Genomic DNA, 21648 nt, shown 5'->3' on the forward strand with positions numbered 1-21648 from the left:
GAAATGAACTCAAATTTTTTTAACTAAAAGAAGTTAAGTTGTGTTAACTTTCTTTCGGCTAGTTTTTTATTTTAATTCTATGTATATTAGATTAATATTAAGTAACAAATAGAAAAATTTTAACCAAACTTGAATATAATTTTTTGTAATAATCAACAAATAATTTAAATTAATGGCTCATTTTTAAAATTAAAGTTCCATATTTGGTATATATATATATATATATATATATATATATATATATATATATACTTATAAAAACTTGATTTCTTGTTGCTTTAATTTTTTGCGGATGTGACATTTTTACCAATCAACTCTATCTTCAAATCTTGATCTAAAATATTGCCTCTATAAAAATATCTCTACAAAACATTTTCACATTCTCACTTTGCAAAAGAGAAATATATAGTTCAAATTTTAACGTGCTTCAAAGAAAGACCAATTACAACAAAAAGCTAAAAGAAAAGCAAAATCATTCTTAAATACTAGCAACAAAAATACAAAAGAAAGAAGATCTCACATTGACTTTTATATTCTAAATAATTTAATAGAAAATTTAACAACATATTTATTAGGTTACAACAAAAATAACATTATAATTCAAAAAATAATTAAAAAGTAATCTACATATTAAACATATATAATGAGTAATTAATATTTTCATTATTGAAAGAGTCAAAAAAGGGTCAATTATATGTTTTCATAATAATATTAAATAATATAGAATGAACTGAACGAATAACAGTTTATAATATATAATTATATATAAATATAGATATAAATATATATATATATATATATAGATATATATATATATATATAGATATATATATATATATATATATACATATATATATACATAATTAAAAACATTTTAAAAAAGTAACAATAATATTATAAAATATATTAATTCATCTTATTTATTTAACTTTTTCCATTGCTTTTGTTTTTAGGAACAAAACTTTTGAATACTTTTTACCTTCCATATCTTTCATTTCAATTGAATATAAAATGAGCATGTAAGTTTTAAATCTCAAAAGATATAAATATAAGGTGAAATCTTCGACAATGGCTAGCGTTGATATCAACCGATCTTACCTTTGTTTGGTTTTGTTTATTAGTATGATGTTGCTGTCAGGTAAAGAATAAAATTTATTTGATCTATCATTTTGTATTCGTTTAATATAATAACTAATCTAATAAATTCGTAAAACATAATTAATGAATTGAAATTTACGTAACATTTTTTTGGTTGTAGGGATATCAAGTGGTGAGAAAATTTTGGCGAGAAGTCCTGTGGAAAATCCTTTGGGAAAACATTGTCTAGATGGTACTGGATGCCAGTCTAATGACAATGGTCGTGAACGTTGTGAAACAAATGGCTATAATAAAGGTGGTAAATGCGAGGGATTACTAATTCGCAAATGTTGTTGTAATGAATGAGAAGTTAATATACCCTTCAATAAATCAAAATAAATAAAATGAATTGCCTTATTGTATTTTGAATTTATATTTTCTAATAATATATATTATCAAAAATAAAATAATTCCTTAAACATGACTATTACAAGTGAATCAGAATTTAAAAGTAAATTCTTGTCACCTATTTCAAACTATGGATGAATGTTAAATGCCTGAAAATTTAAACGTGTGTATTTCATTTTAATCAACTATTTTAGAAAAAACTTAAATATTTGTTTTATTCTTATATAGTTTCATGATAAAAATGTCAACAAAAACAAAAGAAATTATTTTAAGTTCGTTTGGAAGACGATCCAATACAATTCTACAAAAATTTAGACATGGACATTTATTTTTTTAAAGAAATAGTTTTTGAAATAATATTTCTATTATTTTTATTATGTATATTATTAATTCTTTTATTATTATTATTATTATAATTATTATTAGGCAGTAAGAAAGATTCATTATATTCTCAATTTTTTCTAGGAAATGAGTTTTTTTACCTTTTAATTTAGATGAGCAAACTGGTCGAGTCATACTTGATAGTTATTTCTCTTGCAAATCATGTACCTTAGCCTTTCCATGATATCTCTCGAATGTTTCCAATCACAAATTCGCACTCTAGCCAATAGTTAGTACTCTTGATATCAAATCAAAGAGCTTTATGTACGTCGAGGCCGCTGAATCCTTCAATTTAGGCCCGATTCCTTTGATAATAGTGAATGTTTAAAGAAATGGTCGAAAGACAAGTCTCTAGTAGACAAATTTTCAATACCTTAAAAATTTAATTTGAACCGTGCTAATTTTTGAATTAAAAGATGAAATGAATGAGAAAATTACTAATAATTTAAAAACTTAAATTTTAATAAAAAAATAGATACGTGATGATTAAACCGCAACATGATTGGATTCACCATCAACTTTAAAATTTAAATGATCCATCCAAGAGTAAGTTTGATATACCCATTACTTGTTCATTGATATAGTTTTTTTTTAAAATACTCGCAATTTCTAAATTAAGAGGTTATTTTGCTTAATAATAGAAATTTTAAAAATGCATAATACACACCACATATGTTCTCAAATTTTTTATTTTTAATTCTAGAAATGAACTCAAATTTTTTTAACTAAAAGAAGTTAAGTTGTGTTAACTTTCTTTCGGCTAGTTTTTTATTTTAATTCTATGTATATTAGATTAATATTAAGTAACAAATAGAAAAATTTTAACCAAACTTGAATATAATTTTTTGTAATAATCAACAAATAATTTAAATTAATGGCTCATTTTTAAAATTAAAGTTCCATATTTGGTATATATATATATATATATATATATATATATATATATATATATATATATATATATATATACTTATAAAAACTTGATTTCTTGTTGCTTTAATATTTTGCGGATGTGACATTTTTACCAATCAACTCTATCTTCAAATCTTGATCTAAAATATTGCCTCTATAAAAATATCTCTACAAAACATTTTCACATTCTCACTTTGCAAAAGAGAAATATATAGTTCAAATTTTAACGTGCTTCAAAGAAAGACCAATTACAACAAAAAGCTAAAAGAAAAGCAAAATCATTCTTAAATACTAGCAACAAAAATACAAAAGAAAGAAGATCTCACATTGACTTTTATATTCTAAATAATTTAATAGAAAATTTAACAACATATTTATTAGGTTACAACAAAAATAACATTATAATTCAAAAAATAATTAAAAGGTAATCTACATATTAAACATATATAATGAGTAATTAATATTTTCATTATTGAAAGAGTCAAAAAAGGGTCAATTATATGTTTTCATAATAATATTAAATAATATAGAATGAACTGAACGAATAACAGTTTATAATATATAATTATATATAAATATAGATATAAATATATATATATATATAGATATATATATATATATATATATATATAGATATATATATATATATATATATATACATATATATATACATAATTAAAAACATTTTAAAAAAGTAACAATAATATTATAAAATATATTAATTCATCTTATTTATTTAACTTTTTCCATTGCTTTTGTTTTTAGGAACAAAACTTTTGAATACTTTTTACCTTCCATATCTTTCATTTCAATTGAATATAAAATGAGCATGTAAGTTTTAAATCTCAAAAGATATAAATATAAGGTGAAATCTTCGACAATGGCTAGCGTTGATATCAACCGATCTTACCTTTGTTTGGTTTTGTTTATTAGTATGATGTTGCTGTCAGGTAAAGAATAAAATTTATTTGATCTATCATTTTGTATTCGTTTAATATAATAACTAATCTAATAAATTCGTAAAACATAATTAATGAATTGAAATTTACGTAACATTTTTTTGGTTGTAGGGATATCAAGTGGTGAGAAAATTTTGGCGAGAAGTCCTGTGGAAAATCCTTTGGGAAAACATTGTCTAGATGGTACTGGATGCCAGTCTAATGACAATGGTCGTGAACGTTGTGAAACAAATGGCTATAATAAAGGTGGTAAATGCGAGGGATTACTAATTCGCAAATGTTGTTGTAATGAATGAGAAGTTAATATACCCTTCAATAAATCAAAATAAATAAAATGAATTGCCTTATTGTATTTTGAATTTATATTTTCTAATAATATATATTATCAAAAATAAAATAATTCCTTAAACATGACTATTACAAGTGAATCAGAATTTAAAAGTAAATTCTTGTCACCTATTTCAAACTATGGATGAATGTTAAATGCCTGAAAATTTAAACGTGTGTATTTCATTTTAATCAACTATTTTAGAAAAAACTTAAATATTTGTTTTATTCTTATATAGTTTCATGATAAAAATGTCAACAAAAACAAAAGAAATTATTTTAAGTTCGTTTGGAAGACGATCCAATACAATTCTACAAAAATTTAGACATGGACATTTATTTTTTTAAAGAAATAGTTTTTGAAATAATATTTCTATTATTTTTATTATGTATATTATTAATTCTTTTATTATTATTATTATTATAATTATTATTAGGCAGTAAGAAAGATTCATTATATTCTCAATTTTTTCTAGGAAATGAGTTTTTTTACCTTTTAATTTAGATGAGCAAACTGGTCGAGTCATACTTGATAGTTATTTCTCTTGCAAATCATGTACCTTAGCCTTTCCATGATATCTCTCGAATGTTTCCAATCACAAATTCGCACTCTAGCCAATAGTTAGTACTCTTGATATCAAATCAAAGAGCTTTATGTACGTCGAGGCCGCTGAATCCTTCAATTTAGGCCCGATTCCTTTGATAATAGTGAATGTTTAAAGAAATGGTCGAAAGACAAGTCTCTAGTAGACAAATTTTCAATACCTTAAAAATTTAATTTGAACCGTGCTAATTTTTGAATTAAAAGATGAAATGAATGAGAAAATTACTAATAATTTAAAAACTTAAATTTTAATAAAAAAATAGATACGTGATGATTAAACCGCAACATGATTGGATTCACCATCAACTTTAAAATTTAAATGATCCATCCAAGAGTAAGTTTGATATACCCATTACTTGTTCATTGATATAGTTTTTTTTTAAAATACTCGCAATTTCTAAATTAAGAGGTTATTTTGCTTAATAATAGAAATTTTAAAAATGCATAATACACACCACATATGTTCTCAAATTTTTTATTTTTAATTCTAGAAATGAACTCAAATTTTTTTAACTAAAAGAAGTTAAGTTGTGTTAACTTTCTTTCGGCTAGTTTTTTATTTTAATTCTATGTATATTAGATTAATATTAAGTAACAAATAGAAAAATTTTAACCAAACTTGAATATAATTTTTTGTAATAATCAACAAATAATTTAAATTAATGGCTCATTTTTAAAATTAAAGTTCCATATTTGGTATATATATATATATATATATATATATATATATATATATATATATATATATATATATATATATATATATATATATATATATATATACTTATAAAAACTTGATTTCTTGTTGCTTTAATATTTTGCGGATGTGACATTTTTACCAATCAACTCTATCTTCAAATCTTGATCTAAAATATTGCCTCTATAAAAATATCTCTACAAAACATTTTCACATTCTCACTTTGCAAAAGAGAAATATATAGTTCAAATTTTAACGTGCTTCAAAGAAAGACCAATTACAACAAAAAGCTAAAAGAAAAGCAAAATCATTCTTAAATACTAGCAACAAAAATACAAAAGAAAGAAGATCTCACATTGACTTTTATATTCTAAATAATTTAATAGAAAATTTAACAACATATTTATTAGGTTACAACAAAAATAACATTATAATTCAAAAAATAATTAAAAAGTAATCTACATATTAAACATATATAATGAGTAATTAATATTTTCATTATTGAAAGAGTCAAAAAAGGGTCAATTATATGTTTTCATAATAATATTAAATAATATAGAATGAACTGAACGAATAACAGTTTATAATATATAATTATATATAAATATAGATATAAATATATATATATATATAGATATATATATATATATATATATATATATATATATATATATATAGATATATATATATATATATATATATATATATACATATATATATACATAATTAAAAACATTTTAAAAAAGTAACAATAATATTATAAAATATATTAATTCATCTTATTTATTTAACTTTTTCCATTGCTTTTGTTTTTAGGAACAAAACTTTTGAATACTTTTTACCTTCCATATCTTTCATTTCAATTGAATATAAAATGAGCATGTAAGTTTTAAATCTCAAAAGATATAAATATAAGGTGAAATCTTCGACAATGGCTAGCGTTGATATCAACCGATCTTACCTTTGTTTGGTTTTGTTTATTAGTATGATGTTGCTGTCAGGTAAAGAATAAAATTTATTTGATCTATCATTTTGTATTCGTTTAATATAATAACTAATCTAATAAATTCGTAAAACATAATTAATGAATTGAAATTTACGTAACATTTTTTTGGTTGTAGGGATATCAAGTGGTGAGAAAATTTTGGCGAGAAGTCCTGTGGAAAATCCATTGGGAAAACATTGTCTAGATGGTACTGGATGCCAGTCTAATGACAATTGTCGTGAACGTTGTGAAACAGATGGCTATAATAAAGGTGGTAAATGCGAGGGATTACTAATTCGCAAATGTTGTTGTAATGAATGAGAAGTTAATATACCCTTCAATAAATCAAAATAAATAAAATGAATTGCCTTATTGTATTTTGAATTTATATTTTCTAATAATATATATTATCAAAAATAAAATAATTCCTTAAACATGACTATTACAAGTGAATCTGTAACACCCATATATAATTACATGCATCAAATCATATAAATATACATGAATCCAAGTAATTGGTACTGAAATATCAATAAGTTCCTAGTCAACACATTATACATATTAATGCCCTAATACAAAATTTCTACACAATGGCATAATACATATAAGATGTTCAAAATAAAATACTAAGAACTAGATCAACAATGATCACAAAATGTAATCCACAACGGAAGCTTCGCCATACCAAAAGAACATAAGGAATAAGGGATCAATTGCTTTCTCCTTACCCTTCGCGGAACCTGTAGTACCTGAAATCAATATATAGTGGGGTGAGATATAAAATCTCAGTGAGTTCCCTATCCTATGGATCCTCTCGGCTTTACAAGGTTCTAACCTATAAGTCTCAAGTCATAAAAGGAACTAGACCTTGAGCTCTCATACTAACATTATATGGAATCATACTCAGAGTTCAACAACTCAACACAAGATTATTAATCGGAAACCAATACCAAGGCATCCCCATATTCCCGTCCCCTTCTACGTCTAGGAGGTGGCACGAGTCATGAATCCTTTGGAAAAATCTTGACATACGACATGGATTCGGACTCATGAGCCTTTCCCCATGAATCGTCACTTCACATGGCCCGTACACCATCACAAGTCTCTACCCGTAGGTTCCATTCGTACACAAAAGCGGGAATCAAACCTGCCAAGATTATTGTGCCTTTCTGCACGGTGAATGCCTGTTAGCATTCAAAGGAAAAATAAAGAAATAAAGAAAATACTACGGTTCCGATTAATACATCAACAATGGTGATCGCTTCCGCAAACCACTAGGCCTGTTAGCCTTTCATACTTTGGTGACCGCTCACGCAAATCACTAGGCCTGTTAGCCTTTCCTCATAAGATTCCAAACACGTATGTTCCATATAATGTCTCATCCTAGGTTTTCTTTGTTAAGCTACATAACCTAACAATTCCTAGTTTTCCTCACTTATCCTTTATTCACATAACAATGAAGTTATTCAACCCTCTTGATATAAACATTTATAACAAGGTATACTAATCCACCTGCAATAGAACTCAGTAATAATTATAGAGTACACAAGCATCAAACCAAAAGCATAACGTTCTCAAGAATTCGAACGAAAACCAACCCAAGTACTCAAGTAATTCCCGACTCTCGATTAAATAATTCTCCCTTTGTTCCCAAAACCTACACTACTAGAAAGTACACGCTTCTAGCTTCCTATCACTTCGAACGGTGATTAAAACAGAGTTATGGTTCAAAAGTTACGATCGAAACAGTTTTATCTCATGAAACTAAAGAATTTGCTAAGTAACCTTCAGTTCGCGCCGCGCAACAGCTAGGTCGCGCCGCGAACCTCAGGCAGTGGCAAAACCTCACAACATTCTCATAGTGTTCGCGTCGCGAACCCTTGTACGCGCCGCGTACTGATGACAGAACCAAGACCCCTAAAAACCTGCATAGCTCGCGCCGCGTAGCCCCGTTCGCGCCGCGAAGCGAGCGAAAATCAGAAATTCCAGATCTGTTCTTGCTTTTCCCCATGGTTTAATCCAACCATCTCCATACTTAAACCTGTTCCAGAATCATACTAAGGCATAGAACAACTTATACATGGTACACTTGGAATATACAACACTAAATCATGAACATTCATGGTTTGATTCAAAACCTAGGTTTTCTATAGAAAACCCCAAAATGCATAACTTATGATTTCCATCCACAATCAAAAGCTATAAGTTTCTAACTAGAACCCACCTCGATTATGAGTCGTTGATGTCGAAGATGAGTTGATTCGGCGGAGAAACGATGAAGATCCAAGCTTTCCTCTTCACAAGCTTTCTTCCTCTTCTCTTCCTCTTGCTCTTCCTTCTCTCTACTTCTTCTCTCTAACTCTTGTGTTGTTGCAATTGTGAGGAAAGAAATAGAAAGGAAAGAATATAAGCAACTTAACCTTAAGTTAGCACTTATAACTTAAGTGTCCAAAAGTATCTCTAATGTACCAATTAATGAAACCTCAGTGTCAGCTAATAACATTAGAGCATTTATTAAATACGGGGTATTACATCCTCCCCCCCTTAAATAGAAATTCGTCCTCGAATTTAAGAATCACCTAAAAAGGTGAGGGTAAGCATCCCGCATTACCAATCCAAGTCCCCAAGTAGCATCACCTGGATGTGTTGCATCCCACTGAACCTTAACAAGAGGAATTTCCTTATTTCGTAACACTTTAGTCTCTCTTCCCACGATACGGCTCGGTAAGGGTTCAAAGTCAAATCTGATTCTAACTCAACTGCATCTGTTAACACTGGCTGAAAGGGATCGAGAATAAACTTCCGAAGTTGAGACACGTGAAAAACATCATGCATTTCCGATAGAGAAGGTGGTAAAGCTAAACGATAAGCTACTTCACCAATCCTTTCTAGAATCTCATACGGTCCCAAAACTCTACCATTTCCAACTCCTGATCAACACAACGGTGTTCTGCATTTTCTCTCATACAATACTTCATAAGGTGTCATACCAATACTCGCGTGATAACTATTATTATACGCAATTCAACAAATGGCAAAAGCTCTTTCCAATTTCCTCTACTTTCAAGCACACACGTTCTAACATATCCCCTAAGGTTTATATCGCTTATTCCGTTTGACTGTCTGCTTGAGGGTGATTCGACGTGCTCAACACCATTCAGATCCCGTGACTTGTTGAAAAGCTCTCCAAACTCGATGTAACTTTGGACCTCTATCCGACACTATACCAGAGGGTACACCATGTAACTTCACCGTTTCTGCAATAAATAACCGTGCAAGATGACTTGTCTTGTAAGTAGTCTTCACGGTTAAGAAATGTGCAGATTTCGTCAACCGATCTACAATCAACCCAAATAGAATCATATCCACCTTGAGTACGAGGTAAACTAACTGCCAAAACCATTGAAATACTATCCCACTTCCATATTGGAATCTCTAGTGGTCGTAACAATCCACATGTTCTTTGATGTTCTATCTTTACTTGTTGGCATACGGTACACTCCGATACGTACACCGCGACATCTCTTTTCATTCCGGACCACCAATAATCTCCTTTCAAATCTTGATACATTTTTGAAGAACCCGGATGTATAGTGAAAGCACCCTTGTGAGCTTCATCCAAAATCCTTCCTTTCAATAACGCATCACCCGGAACACAAATCCTCTGATTAAACATAATCACCCCATCTGTAGCTCGAGTAAATCCTGGTTGAACCAACACCTCTTGTAACTTAGTATCAGACGCTTGTGCTCGTTGGATGTCGTTTCTCAAAATAGAATTAACATTCAAGTTTTTCATCAATACTCCATTTTGGGTCCAAACAATTGAAGATTGAGATCTCGAAATTTCTCCAATAATGCACACTCTAACATCATCGATTCGGCCCTCTTTAACACCTTCCGACTCAAAGCATCCGCCACTTTATTTGCTTTGCCTGGATGATACTTCAAGTCAAAATCATAATCCTTTAAGTATTCTATCCACCGCCTCTGACGCATATCCAACTCCTTCTGGTCGAATAGGTACTTTAAACTCTTGTGGTCGCTGAACATTTCAAAATGAACTCCATACAAGTAATGACGCCACACCTTCAGGGTAAAAACAACCGCAGCCAATTCTAAATCATGAGTTGGATAGTTCTCCTCGCGGAACTTTAACTGTCGAGATGTGCATGTTACCACCTGACCTTCTTGCATCAATAACCCTCCTAACCTTTTTTGGAAGCATCGCAAAATACTTCATAGGACTTATTTGGATCAAGAACGATTAAAACAGGAGCAGTCGTTAATCTTTTCTTCAAACTCATGAAGCTTTGTTCACACCCTGAATCCCAATCATAAGGACACTCCTTTCTGGTAGTCTAATCACCGGTAGAGCCAATTGAGAAAACCCTTTTATAACCCTTCTGTAGTAGCTGGCTACACCCAAGAAACTTCGGACATCTGAGGCATCATTCGATCCCTCCCAAATAATTTACCGCTTCAATTTCGACGGATCCCCCGCCACACCTCCTTGAGATATGACATGACCAAGAAATCTTACCTCCGTTATCCAAAACTCACACTTGCTTAACTTACCAAACAATTGATTCTAGCAATACCGACAGAACAATCCTTAGGTGTTCTTCGTGCTCTTGTGGAGTACGAGAATAAATAAGAATGTCATCGATGAAGACTACCACAAATTGATCTAAGTAAGGCTGGAATATCCGATTCATATAATCCATGAAAACAGCTGGAGCATTCGTAACACTGAAAGGCATCATCAAGAATTCATAATGACCATAACGGGTTCTAAATGCAGTCTTTGGCACATCTGAGCTTTTCACACGGATTTGGTGAAACCTGACCGCAAATCAATCTTCGAGAACACACAGACTCCTTTCAATTGATCTACAAGTCGTTTATCCTAGGCAAAGGGTATTTGTTCTTGATAGTGGCCTTATTCAACTGACGGTAATCAATACATAACCTCATCCCACCGTCCTTCTACTTACTAACAACACCGGATCTCCCCACGGTGAGACACTAGGTCGCACGAAGTGTTTATCCATCCGTTCCTCCAATTCTCTCAATCCAGGTGGTGCCATCCGATACAAAGAAACGGATATAGGAGTCGTTCTCGGTATCAGGTCAATAGAGAATTCCACTTCCCTTTCCGGAAGGAAGAGAACTGACATCCTCGGGAAAAACATCAGGGAAACCACTAACAGCAATTGTGAAATCTCGAATCGCCACCCGTCTCCTTAGTAAGAACCAACGGAGCAAACTCCTCTTTCTCAAACAAGAATTTAATCATGCCTACCGTACCTTCCTGTATAGTAATTAAAACATCTTTCGGAGTAACTTCTTCAGATGGAATAATGATCAACTTCTCTTCACACCCAATGAATACTAAAATAGCAGAAGACCTATCCATTCCAAAACAACATCTACTTTCTTAAGTGGTAAACAATTAAGGTCAATCTAGAAGTTTCCTACCACCCACAGATAACACACAATTCTCATACACCAACGGTGTCTCGCCTATCTCATCCAAGGCATACATTCGACCAGTACTTCTTCCTTACATTTGATTCCTATTCTGAGGTCCATTCCTCACCACATGCCTTCTTGATGACAATGGAAACATTTCGCCCTTTTTAAGGTTACGCCTTCCAAGGTGATTCTTACCACAACCACGACACACCGGAGGTGCACCAAACCGAGAACCTTACACTTGTTTCCCTTTAGAAAACTTGTGACCTAGGCCGAAACTGTTAGCTTGGCCCTCCCTTCTCATTCTGATTCTTCTTCAAATTTTCCTCAGCTTGAACTTTCTTCAAACTTGTCTCAGTCACATAACATCATCACAACAACTCCGTATAGGTAGTGAACTCCCTCTAGGACACACTATGCGAAATTTCAGCCCTTAAACCAAACAAAAACTGGCCCACCTTCCAACTCTCATCAAGAGTATACCCGGCCTCCCTAGAATAAGCAGCCAGAATTCCAAACTTCTCTGCACAAGTAGCTACCGACATATTCTCCTGCCTTAACTATTGGAACTCCAATTCCTTTTAGTCCTCTGGGAACTAGGAAAATATTTCTCCATAAAAGTGGTCTTGAAATTAACCCACTCCTTAGGTACTTCTTGAATAGTCATCAACGCAGAAGCACTCTTCCACCATCTCATCGCTGGACCTTTTAGCGAATGAGAAGCAACACCACCTTGCCCTCTTCACTACAATGCACGATCTCCAAGATTCCTTCCACATTGGCCACCCACTCGTGTGCCTTAATAGGATCTAATCCGCCATGAAATTCCGGAGGATTCATGCGGATGGAATCCTTATAAGTCGCATCTGCAGCTTCGGGTACAACCACTGGAACATATGACCGCCATTCAACTGTTGCATCTTCTGCAGCATGAACTGATTCTGCTGCTGATGCATCAACTGGGGCCACGGAAATTCTCGCCGCCATCGGTTGATTCTCTTGTGGGGGTTGAGTGTGGGGGTCAACCACAAGTCCTGCGTCCGTCCACCATGTTCCTGGAGGTCATGAAAATGGGATTGAGTTGATCAGGCTCAATACCATAGTCATAACACAACAAAACTCATGGGAACACAACACATCTTGGACAGAAGAAATACTTATAATATCTCATGGCTAGGTCGAGGATACGACCTGCTCTGATACCAACTGTAACACCCATATATAATTACATGCATCAAATCATATAAATATACATGAATCCAAGTAATTGGTACTGAAATATCAATAAGTTCCTAGTCAACACATTATACATATTAATGCCCTAATACAAAATTTCTACACAATGGCATAATACATATAAGATGTTCAAAATAAAATACTAAGAACTAGATCAACAATGATCACAAAATGTAATCCACAACGGAAGCTTCGCCATACCAAAAGAACATAAGGAATAAGGGATCAATTGCTTTCTCCTTACCCTTCGCGGAACCTGTAGTACCTGAAATCAATATATAGTGGGGTGAGATATAAAATCTCAGTGAGTTCCCTATCCTATGGATCCTCTCGGCTTTACAAGGTTCTAACCTATAAGTCTCAAGTCATAAAAGGAACTAGACCTTGAGCTCTCATACTAACATTATATGGAATCATACTCAGAGTTCAACAACTCAACACAAGATTATTAATCGGAAACCAATACCAAGGCATCCCCATATTCCCGTCCCCTTCTACGTCTAGGAGGTGGCACGAGTCATGAATCCTTTGGAAAAATCTTGACATACGACATGGATTCGGACTCATGAGCCTTTCCCCATGAATCGTCACTTCACATGGCCCGTACACCATCACAAGTCTCTACCCGTAGGTTCCATTCGTACACAAAAGCGGGAATCAAACCTGCCAAGATTATTGTGCCTTTCTGCACGGTGAATGCCTGTTAGCATTCAAAGGAAAAATAAAGAAATAAAGAAAATACTACGGTTCCGATTAATACATCAACAATGGTGATCGCTTCCGCAAACCACTAGGCCTGTTAGCCTTTCATACTTTGGTGACCGCTCACGCAAATCACTAGGCCTGTTAGCCTTTCCTCATAAGATTCCAAACACGTATGTTCCATATAATGTCTCATCCTAGGTTTTCTTTGTTAAGCTACATAACCTAACAATTCCTAGTTTTCCTCACTTATCCTTTATTCACATAACAATGAAGTTATTCAACCCTCTTGATATAAACATTTATAACAAGGTATACTAATCCACCTGCAATAGAACTCAGTAATAATTATAGAGTACACAAGCATCAAACCAAAAGCATAACGTTCTCAAGAATTCGAACGAAAACCAACCCAAGTACTCAAGTAATTCCCGACTCTCGATTAAATAATTCTCCCTTTGTTCCCAAAACCTACACTACTAGAAAGTACACGCTTCTAGCTTCCTATCACTTCGAACGGTGATTAAAACAGAGTTATGGTTCAAAAGTTACGATCGAAACAGTTTTATCTCATGAAACTAAAGAATTTGCTAAGTAACCTTCAGTTCGCGCCGCGCAACAGCTAGGTCGCGCCGCGAACCTCAGGCAGTGGCAAAACCTCACAACATTCTCATAGTGTTCGCGTCGCGAACCCTTGTACGCGCCGCGTACTGATGACAGAACCAAGACCCCTAAAAACCTGCATAGCTCGCGCCGCGTAGCCCCGTTCGCGCCGCGAAGCGAGCGAAAATCAGAAATTCCAGATCTGTTCTTGCTTTTCCCCATGGTTTAATCCAACCATCTCCATACTTAAACCTGTTCCAGAATCATACTAAGGCATAGAACAACTTATACATGGTACACTTGGAATATACAACACTAAATCATGAACATTCATGGTTTGATTCAAAACCTAGGTTTTCTATAGAAAACCCCAAAATGCATAACTTATGATTTCCATCCACAATCAAAAGCTATAAGTTTCTAACTAGAACCCACCTCGATTATGAGTCGTTGATGTCGAAGATGAGTTGATTCGGCGGAGAAACGATGAAGATCCAAGTTTTCCTCTTCACAAGCTTTCTTCCTCTTCTCTTCCTCTTGCTCTTCCTTCTCTCTACTTCTTCTCTCTAACTCTTGTGTTGTTGCAATTGTGAGGAAAGAAATAGAAAGGAAAGAATATAAGCAACTTAACCTTAAGTTAGCACTTATAACTTAAGTGTCCAAAAGTATCTCTAATGTACCAATTAATGAAACCTCAGTGTCAGCTAATAACATTAGAGCATTTATTAAATACGGGGTATTACAGAATCAGAATTTAAAAGTAAATTCTTGTCACCTATTTCAAACTATGGATGAATGTTAAATGCCTGAAAATTTAAACGTGTGTATTTCATTTTAATCAACTATTTTAGAAAAAACTTAAATATTTGTTTTATTCTTATATAGTTTCATGATAAAAATGTCAACAAAAACAAAAGAAATTATTTTAAGTTCGTTTGGAAGACGATCCAATACAATTCTACAAAAATTTAGACATGGACATTTATTTTTTTAAAGAAATAGTTTCTTGAAATAATATTTCTATTATTTTTATTATGTATATTATTAATTCTTTTATTATTATTATTATAATTATTATTAGGCAGTAAGAAAGATTCATTATATTCTCACGTTTTTCTAGGAAATGAGTTTTTTTACCTTTTAATTTAGATGAGCAAACTGGTCGAGTCATACTTGATAGTTATTTCTCTTGCAAATCATGTACCTTAGCCTTTCCATGATATCTCTCGAATGTTTCCAATCACAAATTCGCACTCTAGCCAATAGTTAGTACTCTTGATATCAAATCAAAGAGCTTTATGTACGTCGAGGCCGCTGAATCCTTCAATTTAGGCCCGATTCCTTTGATAATAGTGAATGTTTAAAGAAATGGTCGAAAGACAAGTCTCTAGTAGACAAATTTTCAATACCTTAAAAATTTAATTTGAACCGTGCTAATTTTTGAATTAAAGGATGAATTGAATGAGAAAATTACTAATAATTTAAAAACATGAATTTTAATAAAAAATAGATACGTGATGATTAAACCGCAACATGATTGGATTCACCATCAACTTTAAAATTTAAATGATCCAACCAAGAGTAAGTTTGATATACCCATTACTTGTTCATTGATATAGTTTTTTTTTAAAATACTCGCAATTTCTAAATTAAGAGGTTATTTTGCTTAATAATAGAAATTTTAAAAATGCATAATACACACCACATATGTTCTCAAATTTTTTATTTTTAATTCTAGAAATGAACTCAAATTTTTTTAATTAAAAGAAGTTAAGTTGTGTTAACTTTCTTTCGGCTAGTTTTTTATTTTAATTCTATGTATATTAGATTAATATTAAGTAACTAATAGAAAAAATTTAACCAAGCTTGAATATAATTTTTTTAATAATCAACAAATAATTTAAATTAATGGCTCATTTTTAAAATTAAAGTTCCATATTTGGTATATATATATATATAACTAATCTAATAAATTCGTAAAACATAATTAATGAATTGAAATTTACGTAACATTTTTTTGGTTGTAGGGATATCAAGTGGTGAGAAAATTTTGGCGAGAAGTCCTGTGGAAAATCCTTTGGGAAAACATTGTCTAGATGGTACTGGATGCCAGTCTAATGACAATTGTCGTGAACGTTGTGAAACAGATGGCTATAATAAAGGTGGTAAATGCGAGGGATTACTAATTCGCAAATGTTGTTGTAATGAATGAGAAGTTAATATACCCTTCAATAAATCAAAATAAATAAAATGAATTACCTTATTGTATTTTGAATTTATATTTTCTAATAATATATATTATCAAAAATAAAATAATTCCTTAAACATGACTATTACAAGTGAATCAGAATTTAAAAGTAAATTCTTGTCACCTATTTCAAACTATGGATGAATGTTAAATGCCTGAATATTTAAACGTGTGTATTTCATTTTAATCAACTATTTTAGAAAAAACTTAAATATTTGTTTTATTCTTATATAGTTTCATGATAAAAATGTCAACAAAAACAAAAGAAATTATTTTAAGTTCGTTTGGAAGACGATCCAATACAATTCTACAAAAATTTAGACATGGACATTTATTTTTTTAAAGAAATAGTTTCTTGAAATAATATTTCTATTATTTTTATTATGTATATTATTAATTCTTTCATTATTATTATTATTATAATTATTATTAGGCAGTAAGAAAGATTCATTATATTCTCACTTTTTTCTAGGAAATGAGTTTTTTTACCTTTTAATTTAGATGAGCAAACTGGTCGAGTCATACTTGATAGTTATTTCTCTTGCAAATCATGTACCTTAGCCTTCCATGATATCTCTCGAATGTTTCCAATCACAAATTCGCACTCTAGCCAATAGTTAGTACTCTTGATATCAAATCAAAGAGCTTTATGTACGTCGAGGCCGCTGAATCCTTCAATTTAGGCCCGATTCCTTTGATAATAGTGAATGTTTAAAGAAATGGTCGAAAGACAAGTCTCTAGTAGACAAATTTTCAATACCTTAAAAATTTAATTTGAACCGTGCTAATTTTTGAATTAAAAGATGAAATGAATGAGAAAATTACTAATAATTTAAAAACTTGAATTTTAATAAAAAAATAGATACGTGATGATTAAACCGCAACATGATTGGATTCACCATCAACTTTAAAATTTAAATGATCCAACCAAGAGTAAGTTTGATATACCCATTACTTGTTCATTGATATAGTTTTTTTTTTAAAATACTCGCATATTCTAAATTAAGAGGTTATTTTGCTTAATAATAGAAATTTTAAAAATGCATAATACACACCACATATGTTCTCAAATTTTTTATTTTTAATTCTAGAAATGAACTCAAATTTTTTTAACTAAAAGAAGTTAAGTTGTGTTAACTTTCTTTCGGCTAGTTTTTTATTTTAATTCTATGTATATTAGATTAATATTAAGTAACAAATAGAAAAATTTTAACCAAACTTGAATATAATTTTTTGTAATAATCAACAAATAATTTAAATTAATGGCTCATTTTTAAAATTAAAGTTCCATATTTGGTATATATATATATATATATATATATATATATATATATATATATATATATATATATATATATATATATATATATATATATACTTATAAAAACTTGATTTCTTGTTGCTTTAATATTTTGCGGATGTGACATTTTTACCAATCAACTCTATCTTCAAATCTTGATCTAAAATATTGCCTCTATAAAAATATCTCTACAAAACATTTTCACATTCTCACTTTGCAAAAGAGAAATATATAGTTCAAATTTTAACGTGCTTCAAAGAAAGACCAATTACAACAAAAAGCTAAAAGAAAAGCAAAATCATTCTTAAATACTAGCAACAAAAATACAAAATAAAGAAGATCTCACATTGACTTTTATATTCTAAATAATTTAATAGAAAATTTAACAACATATTTATTAGGTTACAACAAAAATAACATTATAATTCAAAAAATAATTAAAAAGTAATCTACATATTAAACATATATAATGAGTAATTAATATTTTCATTATTGAAAGAGTCAAAAAAGGGTCAATTATATGTTTTCATAATAATATTAAATAATATAGAATGAACTGAACGAATAACAGTTTATAATATATAATTATATATAAATATAGATATAAATATATATATATATATATATATATATATATATATATAGATATATATATATATATATAGATATATATATATATATATATATATATATATATACATATATATATACATAATTAAAAACATTTTAAAAAAGTAACAATAATATTATAAAATATTTTAATTCATCTTATTTATTTAACTTTTTCCATTGCTTTTGTTTTTAGGAACAAAACTTTTGAATACTTTTTACCTTCCATATCTTTCATTTCAATTGAATATAAAATGAGCATGTAAGTTTTAAATCTCAAAAGATATAAATATAAGGTGAAATCTTCGACAATGGCTAGCGTTGATATCAACCGATCTTACCTTTGTTTGGTTTTGTTTATTAGTATGATGTTGCTGTCAGGTAAAGAATAAAATTTATTTGATCTATCATTTTGTATTCGTTTAATATAATAACTAATCTAATAAATTCGTAAAACATAATTAATGAATTGAAATTTACGTAACATTTTTTTTGGTTGTAGGGATATCAAGTGGTGAGAAAATTTTGGCGAGAAGTCCTGTGGAAAATCCTTTGGGAAAACATTGTCTAGATGGTACTGGATGCCAGTCTAATGACAATTGTCGTGAACGTTGTGAAACAGATGGCTATAATAAAGGTGGTAAATGCGAGGGATTACTAATTCGCAAATGTTGTTGTAATGAATGAGAAGTTAATATACCCTTCAATAAATCAAAATAAATAAAATGAATTGCCTTATTGTATTTTGAATTTATATTTTCTAATAATATATATTATCAAAAATAAAATAATTCCTTAAACATGACTATTACAAGTGAATCAGAATTTAAAAGTAAATTCTTGTCACCTATTTCAAACTATGGATGAATGTTAAATGCCTGAAAATTTAAACGTGTGTATTTCATTTTAATTAACTATTTTAGAAAAAAATTAAATATTTGTTTTATTCTTATATAGTTTCATGATAAAAATGTCAACAAAAACAAAAGAAATTAATTTAAGTTCGTTTGGAAGACGATCCAATACAATTCTACAAAAATTTAGACATGGACATTTATTTTTTTAAAGAAATAGTTTCTTGAAATAATATTTCTATTATTTTTATTATGTATATTATTAATTCTTTTATTATTATTATTATAATTATTATTAGGCAGTAAGAAAGATTCATTATATTCTCACGTTTTTCTAGGAAATGAGTTTTTTTACCTTTTAATTTAGATGAGCAAACTGGTCGAGTCATACTTGATAGTTATTTCTCTTGCAAATCATGTACCTTAGCCTTTCCATGATATCTCTCGAATGTTTCCAATCACAAATTCGCACTCTAGCCAATAGTTAGTACTCTTGATATCAAATCAAAGAGCTTTATGTACGTCGAGGCCGCTGAATCCTTCAATTTAGGCCCGATTCCTTTGATAATAGTGAATGTTTAAAGAAATGGTCGAAAGACAAGTCTCTAGTAGACAAATTTTCAATACCTTAAAAATTTAATTTGAACCGTGCTAATTTTTGAATTAAAGGATGAATTGAATGAGAAAATTACTAATAATTTAAAAACATGAATTTTAATAAAAAATAGATACGTGATGATTAAACCGCAACATGATTGGATTCACCATCAACTTTAAAATTTAAATGATCCAACCAAGAGTAAGTTTGATATACCCATTACTTGTTCATTGATATAGTTTTTTTTTAAAATACTCGCAATTTCTAAATTAAGAGGTTATTTTGCTTAATAATAGAAATTTTAAAAATGCATAATACACACCACATATGTTCTCAAATTTTTTATTTTTAATTCTAGAAATGAACTCAAATTTTTTTAATTAAAAGAAGTTAAGTTGTGTTAACTTTCTTTCGGCTAGTTTTTTATTTTAATTCTATGTATATTAGATTAATATTAAGTAACTAATAGAAAAAATTTAACCAAGCTTGAATATAATTTTTTTAATAATCAACAAATAATTTAAATTAATGGCTCATTTTTAAAATTAAAGTTCCATATTTGGTATATATATATATATATATATATATATATATATATATATATATATATATATATATATATATATATATATATATATATATATATATATATATACACACTTATAAAAACTTGATTTCTTGTTGCTTTAATATTTTTCGGATGTGACATTTTTACCAATCAACTCCATCTTCAAATCTTGAGCTTAAATATTGCCTCTATAAAAATATCTCTACAGAACATTTTCACATTCTCACTGTGCAAAGAGAAATATATAGTTCAAATTTTAACGTGCTTCAAAGAAAGACCAATTACAACAAAAAGCTAAAAGAAAAGCAAAATCATTCTTAAATACTAGCAACAAAAAAACAAAAGAAAGAAGATCTCACATTGACTTTTATATTCTAAATAATTTAATAGAACATTTAACAACATATTTATTAGGTTACAACAAAAATAATATTATAATTCAAAAAATAATTAAAAAGTAATCTACATATTAAACATATATAATGAGTAATTAATATTTTCATTATTGAAAGAGTCAAAAAACGGTCAATTATATGTTTTCATAATAATATTAAATAATATAGAATGAACTGAAAGAATAACAGTTTATAATATATAATTATATATAAATATATATATATATATATATATATATATATATATATATATATATATATATATATATATATATATATATATATATATATATATATATATAAATATATATATATAGTCACAAACATACACACACACATATACATGTATATATATATATATATATATATATATATATATATATATATATATATATATATATATATATATATATATATATACATAATTAAAAACATTTTAAAAAAGTAACAATAATATTATAAAATATATTAATTCATCTTATTTATTTAACTTTTTCCATTGCTTTTGTTTTTAGGAACAAAACTTTTGAATACTTTTTACCTTTCATATCTTTCATTTCAATTGAATATAAAATGAGCATGTAAGTTTTAAATCTCAAAAGATATAAATATAAGGTGAAATCTTCGACAATGGCTAGCGTTGATATCAATCGATCTTACCTTTGTTTGGTTTTGTTTATTAGTATGATGTTGCTGTCAGGTAAAGA

At 29.3% G+C, this 21648-nt stretch overlaps 2 long non-coding RNA genes across 2 annotated transcripts; both read left to right on the top strand.

Annotated features, from left to right (window-relative positions):
- Positions 1-1085: 1085 nt before the first annotated feature.
- LOC131611879 (uncharacterized) lies at positions 1086-1508 on the top strand. Its single transcript, XR_009287217.1, has 2 exons — positions 1086-1138; positions 1259-1508. It is a non-coding gene; the product is annotated as an uncharacterized LOC131611879 (long non-coding RNA).
- A 2167-nt stretch (positions 1509-3675) lies between these two features.
- LOC131611880 (uncharacterized) lies at positions 3676-4098 on the top strand. Its single transcript, XR_009287218.1, has 2 exons — positions 3676-3728; positions 3849-4098. It is a non-coding gene; the product is annotated as an uncharacterized LOC131611880 (long non-coding RNA).
- Positions 4099-21648: the final 17550 nt, after the last annotated feature.

This window comes from Vicia villosa, linkage group LG6 (assembly GCF_029867415.1).
Source record: "Vicia villosa cultivar HV-30 ecotype Madison, WI linkage group LG6, Vvil1.0, whole genome shotgun sequence".
NCBI classification, from domain to species: Eukaryota; Viridiplantae; Streptophyta; class Magnoliopsida; order Fabales; family Fabaceae; genus Vicia; species Vicia villosa.